Below are 11,353 nucleotides of genomic sequence, written 5' to 3' on the forward strand. Positions count from 1 at the left end.
AACTCAAACCAATCATGATCATCAATCAACCCATAGGACAAAACAGATCTACTCAAACAACATAGGATAACCACATATCATTGGATAATAATATATAGTGTTGACCCCATGTTTAAGTAGATAATTACAGCGGGAATAGAGAGGTTACACTGCTGCATAGAAGGGGGGAGAGTTGGTGTTGACGGTGGTGAAGTTGTTGGTGTAGATCGCCATCATGATGATTGCCCCGGCGGTGCTCTGGCACCACCGGGAGAGAGGGGGAGAGAGCTCCCCTCCTTCTTCTTCTTCATTAGCCTCCTCCCCAGATGGGAGGAGATTTTCCCCTCTGGTCCATGTTCTCCATGGTGGCGGAGGGGCAGGAGCCCCTCCTAGATTGGATCTCTCTCTCTCTCTCTCTCTCTCTCTCTCTCTCTCTTTCTCTCTCTCTTTCTCTCTCTCTCTTTGGCTCTTCTGTTTTGTGTTCCTGTTTAATGGCCCTTCACCGTTTCTTAAATTCCCGGAGATCCATAACTATGATTGGGATTAAATTTTGAGGGAATTTTTATCCATAAATTATCTTTCTTGTGGAGAAAGAAGGACATCAACTGCCTTACGAAGTTCCCACTACCCATCGGGGCATGCCCTAGTGCCTAGTCGGCCCCTCGAGCACCGTCTTGCGTTGATTCTTCTTCCAAAAATTCACATATATTGCAAAAAAATCTATGTAAAGTTTTATCGCGTTTAAACTTCGTTTGATATGGATATCCAATGAAACAAAAAACATGCCACAAACAGGAACTGGCACTAGGCACTGGATCAATATGTTACTCCCAAAAATAATATAAAATGTTGCCAAAATTATATAAAAGTTGTAGAATATTGGCATTAAACAATAATAATTATAGATACACCAGAGACGTATCAACATCTTCAAGCTTAATTCCTGCTGGTCCTTGAGTACGTAAATGGTAAAAGAGATAATTTTTGATATGGAATGCTACCTAGCATAATCTTGATCATATAATCTAATCATGGCATGAATATTAAGACACGAGTGATTCAAAGTAATAGTCTATAATTTGACATAAGACATCAATACTCAGGCATCCCAACAAACAATCATTTCTTTCAAAATATCAATGCTAAAGAACGTTCTCCCTACAAAATCATATAGTCTTGTCATGCTCCATCTTCTTAACACAAATTATTTATCGTGCACAACCGCGATGACAAGCCGAACAATTGGTTCATACTTTTTAACGCGCTTCAGCTCTTTCAACCCCCACGCAATACATGAGTGCAAACCATGGACATAGCACTATGGGTGGAATAGAGTGTGATGATAGTTGTAAACATAAAGAAGGCAAAAAGTAAGAAAGTCTCACGTCGACGTGGCTAATCAATGGGCTATGGAAATGTCCATCAATTGATATCAAAGCGAGGAGTGGGGATTACCATGCAAAGGATGCACTAAGAGCTAAAAGTGTATGAAAGCTCAACATGAGAACTAAGTGGGTGTGCATCCAACTTTCTTGCTCGAAGACCTCTGGCATTTGTGGAAATCCATGATCGAAATGTACAAGCCAAGTTCTATAATGAAAAATTCCCACTAGTATATGAAAGTGACTACATAGGAGACTCTCTGCATGAAAAACATGGTGCTACTTTGAAGTACAAGTGTGGAAAGGACAGTAACATTGCCCCTTCTCTCTTTTTCTCTCATTTTTTTCTTGGGCTCCTTTTGGCCTCCTTTTCTTTCCTTTAAAAAAATTTCTCTGAGGTTTCATCTTAACTTGTGGGGGAATCATTGTCTCCATCATCCATTCCTCATTTGGGACAGTGCTCTAATAATGAATATGATGATCTTCACACTTATTTTTAATTATGACTCAAAAGAAATAAAAATTACAACTCGATACCTAGAATAATATGACACTATATGAATGCCTCTAGCAGTGTACCAGATGTGCAATGATCTAGCACAACAAAGATATCAAAAATGGACAAGCCATGAAAATATCATGCTAGCTATCTTACGATCATGTAAAGCAATATGAAAATGAATGATCAAGTCATGTATATGATGATGATGGAAGTTGCATGGCAATATATCTCGTGATGGCTATGGAAATGCCATAATAGGTAGGTATGGTGGCTGTTTTGAGGAAGATATAAGGAGGCTTATGTGTGATAGAGCATATCATATCACGGGGTTTGGATGCACTGGCGAAGTTTGCACCAACTCTCAAGGTGAGAAAGGGTAATGCACGGTACCAAAGAGGCTAGCAAAGATGGAAGGGTGAGAGTGCGTAAAATCCATGGACTCAACATTAGTCATAAAGAACTCACATACTTATTGCAAAAGTTTAATAGTCCTCGAAGCAAAGTACTACTACATATGCCCCTAGTGGGATAGATTGGTAGGAAAAGACTATCACTCATCCACGACCGCCACTCATAAGGAAGACAATCAATAATAAATCATGCTCCAACTTCTTAGCATAACGAGAGACTATACATGCATGCTTCGGGAATCACAAACCTTAACACCAATTTCTTACTAACCACCATCATTCACTAGTACCTCCCACATATTATCATCTCTATATCGCAAAACTATTGCAAGGAATCAAACATATCATATTCAGTTATCTACAAGTGTTATGTAGGATTTTATGACTAACCATGTGAATGACCAATTCCCGTTGACTCTCTAAATAGATATAAGTGAAGCAAGAGAGTTTAATTCTTTCTACCAAAGACCATGCTCACGCTCTAATAAATATAAGTGAAGCAAAGAGCATTCTACAAATAATGGTTTTCTATGTGAAGAGAAACATGCAATCCAAACTTCAAATGATATAAGTGAAGCACATGAAGCATTCTATAAAGCCATACTCAAGAGATATAGGTGAAGTGAAAAGAGCATTCTATAGATCAACAAAGGACTATCTCATACCATGGTGCATTATTAAAAGAAAAAAGAAAAAGAACACGACGCTCCAAGATTTACACATATCACGTGAGCCTTCCGAGGAATCCCCAAGATTAGACACTTGAGTATCCTTGAATATTTACTTGGGGTGCCTTGGTGTCGTGGGAAACCACGGCCACCTATGGGGCCAAAGAGCCCCTTTTGGTTCGGCAGGGGGATGGGCACGTTGCACAAAGAACGGAGAAGCGTAGTACAGCACGACAAAGATCACATGGGCAGTTTTAATCAGGTTCGGGCCGCCGCAAGGCATAAAACCCTACTCCTGCTTTGGCAGATTGATGGTGGAAAAGCGCAGCGCTCTTGCCCGGCAAGGTTGCCTCGAGGCGAGAGTGGCTACGTGCGTATGAGTATGAGGGGGTTTGAGTCCTTTCTACGGTTTCCATGGGCCTCCTTTTATAGATAAAGGGGTCACCACAGTGGCAAATCATTCTTTACGTACTGATTAGATAGCAAACAGTGCTATCATACCTAACTCTGCTAGCTGACGAGCGCATTAAGTGTGCTGCTCAGTGTCACACCACGGCTCGCCAGGCAGGCCCTGCCAGGCTGTTTTGCCATCTTCGTGCCTTCTTGCTTGACACGTCTCAGGACGGGTGTCGCTTGGAGGTATTTTCTATAGGAAGTGGCTGCCATGCGGCAGAGGGCAGCCACTTAGTCACTTAGGAGCTTGACAACGCACTGATTGACGACGTGCGTCGCTGCGGGGTGATGAGGTGGAGTGGTTTGCCTCCGTGAGCCCCGGCAGGCCTGCCGGGGCGATCTTTGAGGGCTTGCTTCCGGGGTAACTACAACATTGCCAGGATCGCCTGCCCGGCAAGGGAGGTTCTTCTCGTAGAGGTATCTTCTCTTTCAGGCCGGTCTTGATCTTCATGATCTGCACGTTCATCTTAGTCTCTCTCAGGCCGGTCTTGGTCTTCATGATCTGCACGTAGAGGTATCTTCTCTCTCAGGCCGGTCCGTGCACAAGTCATGGGAAAACATACGACCTTGTTTGTGTTCTCTGACATAAGCCCCTGGGCCTGAGACATACGTGTCGCTGGGCACGTTGGGTTAGGCCCCAAATAGTGCACAAACACGTGGCAGGAGAAGGTCGCGTGATGGTTCGTCATGACGACCAGTCAATCCAACGTCCACTTCGCGTAATTACCGCGAGGCGTGGGTGCGTGGGACTGTAGCAGTTAATGTAAAAAAGGTAACTTTAATGAAGAGTCGGGCCCTCACCCACATTGTTTCCCTTAAGAGGGGAAAACACAGAAAAGTACTGCTCATTCATCATCTGCCTCGCTTCCCCATCATCTTCCTCCGGAAGCCAGGCAACCGCCCACTCTCTTCACCCACATTCGCCGCCTACCCCCTTCCGATTTCCTCCCCGCTCTCCGCCTTATCTTAGGAGATATGGGGAAGAAAACTGCTGCCCAGGGGCAGCGGGCGACCACAACAAAGGTGGAGGCCGTCGAGAGGAGCAAGAGGGCGACCAAGCTGGACAGGAAGCAAAAAGGAGATGTCGTCTTCTCCCCATGGAATCTCGATGGGAATGTGATGTAAGCGAGGTATGGATACCTATGGGGGAGGGAGGCTCTGAAGGGGCATGGCGCTCCCAATGTTCTGGTGGAGGGGGAGGAGGACCCGCCAGATTCATACAAATTTTTCTGTGCATATTTCATCTGCGGTCTCTGCCCTCCCTTCTCGGATTTCTTTGAAACAATGATGGCAATCTATGGATTCCATCTCTTGGATTTCACGCCAAATGCAGTGGCGTTCATGGCAATCTTTGCCCATCTATGCGAGAATTTTGTTGAGGTTGCCCCTAATGTTGATCTGTTTAGGAACTACTTTGTTCCGAGGGTGGAGAACATGAGCCACCACTCAGGGGACATAAGCTGGATGCCACGGGTAGTGCCAAGGGAGAAATGGGATTACATCCCCAGCCAATAGTGCAACAGGTGGGCGGAGTGGAGGTGAGATTGGTGCTGGATTCAGGATGAGAAGGCTCCGGAGTTCTGTCAGGCACGGATGGAGTGCCTTGAGCGCAGCAACGAATGCAGAGCATTTGGCCTCACTGAGCAGAGGCTCCACCCAGCAATCAACAGGATCGCCCATCTAAAAGCTACAGGCTGACTGTCGAGCATGTAGGGGCCGACTTCCTTCTCTGTCGAATTGCGCCAATACAGAAGTGGGATAGATTTTCCTGGGAGTACGGAGATGCAGCAGACATGATGAGATTGCTCCCAAGCCTGGCCAATAACCTGTCGGCGTACGACCATGCCTGGTTGTGAGATCAATTGTTCGGCCGCCCTGGGTTATTCAAGCTATTGGCAAACAACATCCCACTGAACATCAACTCTGCCATGGACCAGATCGCGAAGTGGATGCCAGATTGTAATGCTCATGGAGTTGCGGGCGATTAGCGATTGCCCACATTTGACGAAGAACTGGAATGGGTTTCCACCCTGGTGGAGCGGGCCACCAAAGTGTAGCCAGAGTGTACAAGCACACCTCCATGGTGGAGGCAGCGTACATCAAGAGGCGGCTGGAGGAGGACAGGGCACTGAGGGCCACAGCAATGGCGAAGGCCAAAAAAGTGGTAGCGGGAAAGAGAAAGGATGAGGAGGGAGGCTCATCCCATGGCATGGGCGAGGCGCGGGCCTCAGAAGGGGATGCCGGGGATAACCCAACCGGGGGTAAGGGTGCCAAGGACAAACCTGTCGGGACCGATCCTACGGGGGATGACCCTTCCGGGTTGGAGGCTCTGTATACCGCGGTGACAGAGGCCCGGGACGGAGAGTAGGTCGCAGTGGTAGAGGAGCGTGTGGAGGACTGGTTTGCGGCAGGCCCTCAGGCTCCCGAGCTGGTCTTGGACCCATGCCCTCATAAGTGGGCCGCTATTCAAGGAGCGGCAGTCACTGGTGCACGTCGGTCCTAAACAAATGGTTTTAACCCCTTTCCGCACCGACATTTGGAAATCGTCACCAAGTGAGGGCGATAGGGGGGTCCTTCCCACATGACCCACGAACCGTCGGGGATATGGAGCAGTGATCCAGAGGCCTTCCAAAATGTAATCGTGTGCGATGCAGCACACACTAAATTCTTTCGCACGTGTGGTATCGGTGATTAAGCGTTTCTAATGACGTAGTGAAACCATACAGTTTGTCATAACGAACCGTTTGGGAAACAGTATGTAAGGCACACGGGCCAATATATGAACTGTGTGCGATTTGTGCCCCATCGTACACGAGTTTTCTGCGTAACCTGTCTGCCATGCTAGACTCCATCGCACACATTTTCCAATATTACCATCTGTGATAATGTTCTATCGCAAACGGTTTAGGAGCCCCTTCACACACATTCAAGTGCTGCAGACCGTTTGTGATTTGTTAGGTATCACCGACGGTTGCCGCATGAGTGACGTGTGCCTTTCATTTGGGATCCCACACGTTTCTGAAAAAATTATGACTGGGATTGTATTTTGCATTGGGCACGATTTACTCCCAGTTCTCATGTGCGATAACCCGATATCACAAATGGTTTTGGAGAACCTACATACACGTAGTAGCGTTGCAAATCATTTGCGATCTGCTCTGTATCATCGACAGTTCCGCTATGATTGATGTATGCTTTCCGATGTGGATCGCACACACTCATTTAGTTGAACCGTGTGTGGAGCAATTGCCAGGTTAAAACAAAAATATCCCATTTTGAATCGGCACGCAAAAAGCAAATTCGCCACAATATTCAATTGAACAAATAAACAAAAATATCCCATTTTGAATCGGCATGCAAAAAGCAAATTTGCCACAATATTCAATTGAACAAATAGTGTCCACAAGAAGAGCATTCATCAGATTTTGCAACAATTGCAATTGAACATATGGTACCTAAATTCCAATGATTTGTCCACACATATATGCATTACATAATTAATCATAGTGTACGAAATACAAAGACCTCATTAGATGGAAAACAATGGATCCATGCGTTATATGTTTAGCGGATAACTATTACTCAATGTTTCAGGCGAACACATGCTGAAATCTTCATTATCACCAGTGGGATTGATGTAGTGATCCAGGAAGAAGTCGCTGATAAATCTCCGAACCATCAGCAATTCACCAGCCGGGAGCGGTTTAGGGGTCCTCGGTTTTAAGATGAGCTGCAGTATTTTTATGATCATAATGTGACATATGAGTGGAGTAGAAGATATTAATTAAGATAGACTTACTGGTACTAATTTGCGAGAATCGTCACAACTATCAGTAGATTTGCAGATGGAGATCATGTGTTTGCAAACATAGTATCCACAAAGGTTGGTCCCTGCTTCTTGCTGAGGACATTGAATTTTTTGTACAGAATTAGTCATGTATTTGTCCTGTTAGGAACAACCTAACCCGTGATAGATGTATTATTTTTCTTTGGACAAAATAGAAAGAAGTTTATTTAGAAGCTTGATCATTTGACTAGCATAAGGAAATGTATTTGCAGACTATTGGATAAATTTTCCGAAAATAACGGATTTCGGTGTGTTACCGGAGAAATGATCTCGTGTTGCACGGGTTGTTCCATCTTGAACAGGTTCCCTGGTTTAGTTTTCCACAATGCGAGCACACTGCAAATGATGATGAATTTTGACAACATCAATTATTGAACTAGATATGAATGCAAATTAATTTCAATATCATAGAATTCAATACCTATCCAAGAATTGTTGAACATGTGTCAGATCCTGAGCATTTGTTGACTCTCTAAGAGAATTGATGTAGTAAACTGTGTTCTTGTTTGGAACAATGAATACCAATCCAGTGATTGCTACATATTAAGAAAGCCATGAACTTACGAATGATGTCGAAATCTGAAAGACAATCAATGTATGCGTGGTTGTTTACTTGACTTACCATTGATGATATGGCCAGAAAAATGATTCTGCATGGGACGTGTTTTCGAAGATACGGAGGACTATGTTAACGGCCCAGTCCCGTCGATCCTTACCATCTAATGAAGTGCCATGTGCTAATGCAGGTCTATGAAATACACACTCTCCCTTATTCTTCTCCGTGCATTTAATCCCCTAAGAGGAATAAAATGTAGTTAGCTGTTTATCATTTACAGCTTTGTATGGAGAAGTTGATGAAAGTTTGTTAAGTACTTACAAAATCAGGCATCTAACAAGAGTGGCATCAAGCACATTGAAGTTGAAGAAGAGATGTAAGTCCTCGAAACTCACATTGATGGAACCAGCATCATGTCGAAAATGATATCTATTGTAGTGGACTAGCAAAGCATGATAACCTGCTGACATTTGATCCATGCAATATTCCTGTAACTCGCGGCAACTGGAGCTGCACTCATCAAAGTATTTGCCAACAAGAAATGGCTGGCCATGGACGTAATTGCGTGCTTCAAGTATGTCTGCTTTAATTTTAGCAAGCAACAATTCTACTTCTCATCATCCATGGTGTCAGAAATAATATTACTCCCTGATTCGAACAAGCTACTGTTAATTTGGTTCTTGGCGATGAGTGCTTTAAGTAAGAGGCAATCGTTCTCTTTCCTCTTCACTCTCCCGCTGCCCTTCCTCATGGTCATGGTTGTAGCCTTTTTGGCCACTTCCTTCTTGGTACTTGAAGCATTTCTGGCAGAACTTCTGGTTGCCTGCAAGGTAGACTATCGAGAAGACGGTGAAGCTTGGACGGACTTCTTAGCAGACGATTTATCTATGCCAGACCGCTGGGCTGGCAGTGCTGCTATGACGGACTACTGGGCTACAGGAGCAGAGGCATCGGACTGTTGACCATGCGTTGATGCTATGTCGGGTTTCTACGCAGGTGGTGCCAACTTGTCGGTGTGCTGAGGAGGCCGTGCCAACGCGTTGGTTTGCTGAGAAGGAAGTGCTAACGCATTAGTATGCTGATCACGCGCCTGCGGACCGACGGAATGATGAGCAGTCGGTTCTGGACCTACAGAATGCTTAGCAGGCGGTTCCAAAGCATCAGACTGCTTAGCAGTCTGTTCCACCAGGTTGGTCTGCTAAGCATGTGTTGTGGCGGGGTCTCCGCCCGCTGCTTCAGCGGCCGGCATCTGAATCGGTGGTGCGTCATCAGCAGTTGGAGGCCTTGCCACTGGCTGCTTTGGGGCGGAGGATGACATGGCCTATATGCCACAAAGTCGGGCCGCCTGATCACAGGTTGATGCATCAGCCCGCGATAGCTGTTGTGGCAAGGAGAACATCACCGGTTGAGGAGCGACAGTGGTTGCTCTTGGCAGGGCTTCAGGAATCTCATGGATGAACTCTATTTCCTTTCGTGGCCACTAGATGTGATGTAAAAGTGGTTATCCCAAGGTCCTTTGCTCATTGAAGTCTCCTAGGACATTCTTATATGGGAAAATTCATTGAATCCAGGCTTTACTTCAGTCACGTAGCACTTCACACATCCCTGCTTCAAGGGCACATTGTCCAAGAAGAGGCCATCTTCCAAGAAGGGTGGGCAAACCCAGGCTATTGCACATCTTAATGTACCTTCATAATGTGTAAGCACACCCTTCAGTATGTCTTTCATTCTAGATAGATCAGACATAGCATCATCACGAGCAGCTGTAGTCTCAGTGTCGCTGGGGTCAGCTGATGCACAACTACTCTTGTGCAGTGTTGTCGTGCAATAAGCAGCATCATCCATGCCCGCCTCCCCTCCCATCTGCTTGCTATAGGTCAGAATTAGAGTCTTCTGCATCATCATTGACTCCTCAATATCATTTTGAACAACTGGATAAATCTCCTTCTTCAACTTTTCAAACAAAGCATCCTAATTCATTTCACTCCTTGCTTTTTCATGCTGAGCCTCTCTTCTTTGCTGAGTGTGAAATCCCTCTTGTGCGGGACATTAACACTTATACCCCTTACACGGCCAGGGGGGTCCTTTGTCTCCAGAGTAATGGACAAAATGTCACATGGCCTTGAGTTCCTGTAGAACCTTCCAGGGATCTTGGAAGCCTCTACCATCACTTCATATAGTTTGGCATCAAGTGCGTTTTCAAAGTAATAAGTTCCGTCATCACGCCTCTTTGCACGTGCCCGCAAGTAGTCTCTGGCGCGTTCGCCCCTGATTTCACTAAAGGCTGGATTCCCACCCGCCGCTACTGCTTCTTTTTATCATGTTCCCATATGAGTTTCATGTCGTAGTAGCCTGCCACACCCATACGATGGGGGTGTATGTTCTTCTTCTGAAGTTCTGATTGCTTGAAACTCTTCTCAGCAAACTCTAGAGTTGCCCTAACCCTTTTGAATTCTTCCCAGTCTGCCTTTGTAATTTGGGGGTATGCAGGGATTGGGTCCTTGCCTTCACTCAAGTACTTCTTGTATAGCACGTGCTTCCAATTTCTCCAAGCATCCCTAGCCTTCTTCACTGCAGTGTGTTCCACCTACATTCTCCACTGCTCTGGAACGTTGAAGTGATCCATGATCTCCCGGACTATCCTTTGCCATGTTTCTGTGTCACCCTTCCGAAACCTCGGCAGATTAATGTTGAGCCTTGCCCAACCAAAAAATCCACACACACACACTCCTGAACCTCATGCGTGCTTTATCTGGTTTAGTTGGAGCCCAGGACTTTAAGTCAATCTCGGTAACTTCATATACACCTTTAGGCTGGTGTGTGGGCCTCCTTGGAGCGTTCCTCCGTGTCCTGACCGGAAGGGTAATTGCTGTAGCTCTATCCCGTTCAAGACTACTTGATCCCTCACAATACGCTGAACACCTGGGGTTGTCCGAATCAGATGAAGATACATGGCCTGAATGAGTGTTGTCGCTGCTACTCGGCATCTACAGATAACACATGCGAAACTTAGGAAAGGAGGATAAGCATAAAACTAACAACTTGGTATCAAGCTTTCTAAACATGCCATGCAATAGTTTAGAAAATGTGTGGCTAATTTGTTAAGTTTGTGTGACTCTGGCGCCCGCGATCTGTAAATAGGCAGTAACTTATTGGAACAAATACTACTTATATGTAGTAAGGAAGCTAGATAAGGAACATATATACTCTATCCATTATTTTATAGCCAATTTGGGGACATACAGAACGAAATTGGAAGAGGGATTGCGAGGAAATATGCCTCACCGCGATGGAGAGCAGTAACTAACAGGCTTCTTAATGCAAACCCGGCCGGACCACAGGAGAGGCGAGGGTTACTGCATTGATATGCTCAAGGGTGGCTGGCGAGCAAACGAAGATGGCAAGGCACGGGCCGCCATGTGTTGGGAACGGCAGTGGAGGTAGGCTTGACGCCAAAGAGTGGGCACACGGCCGGGGTGAGCATGACGGTGCCGGAGAGGGTTCTGCTGTGGATCTGGTGGGAAGGGGAGCTGGCGAAGGAGATTGGGTGGACTAG

This window comes from Triticum dicoccoides, chromosome 7A (genome assembly GCF_002162155.2).
Source record: "Triticum dicoccoides isolate Atlit2015 ecotype Zavitan chromosome 7A, WEW_v2.0, whole genome shotgun sequence".
NCBI classification, from domain to species: Eukaryota; Viridiplantae; Streptophyta; class Magnoliopsida; order Poales; family Poaceae; genus Triticum; species Triticum dicoccoides.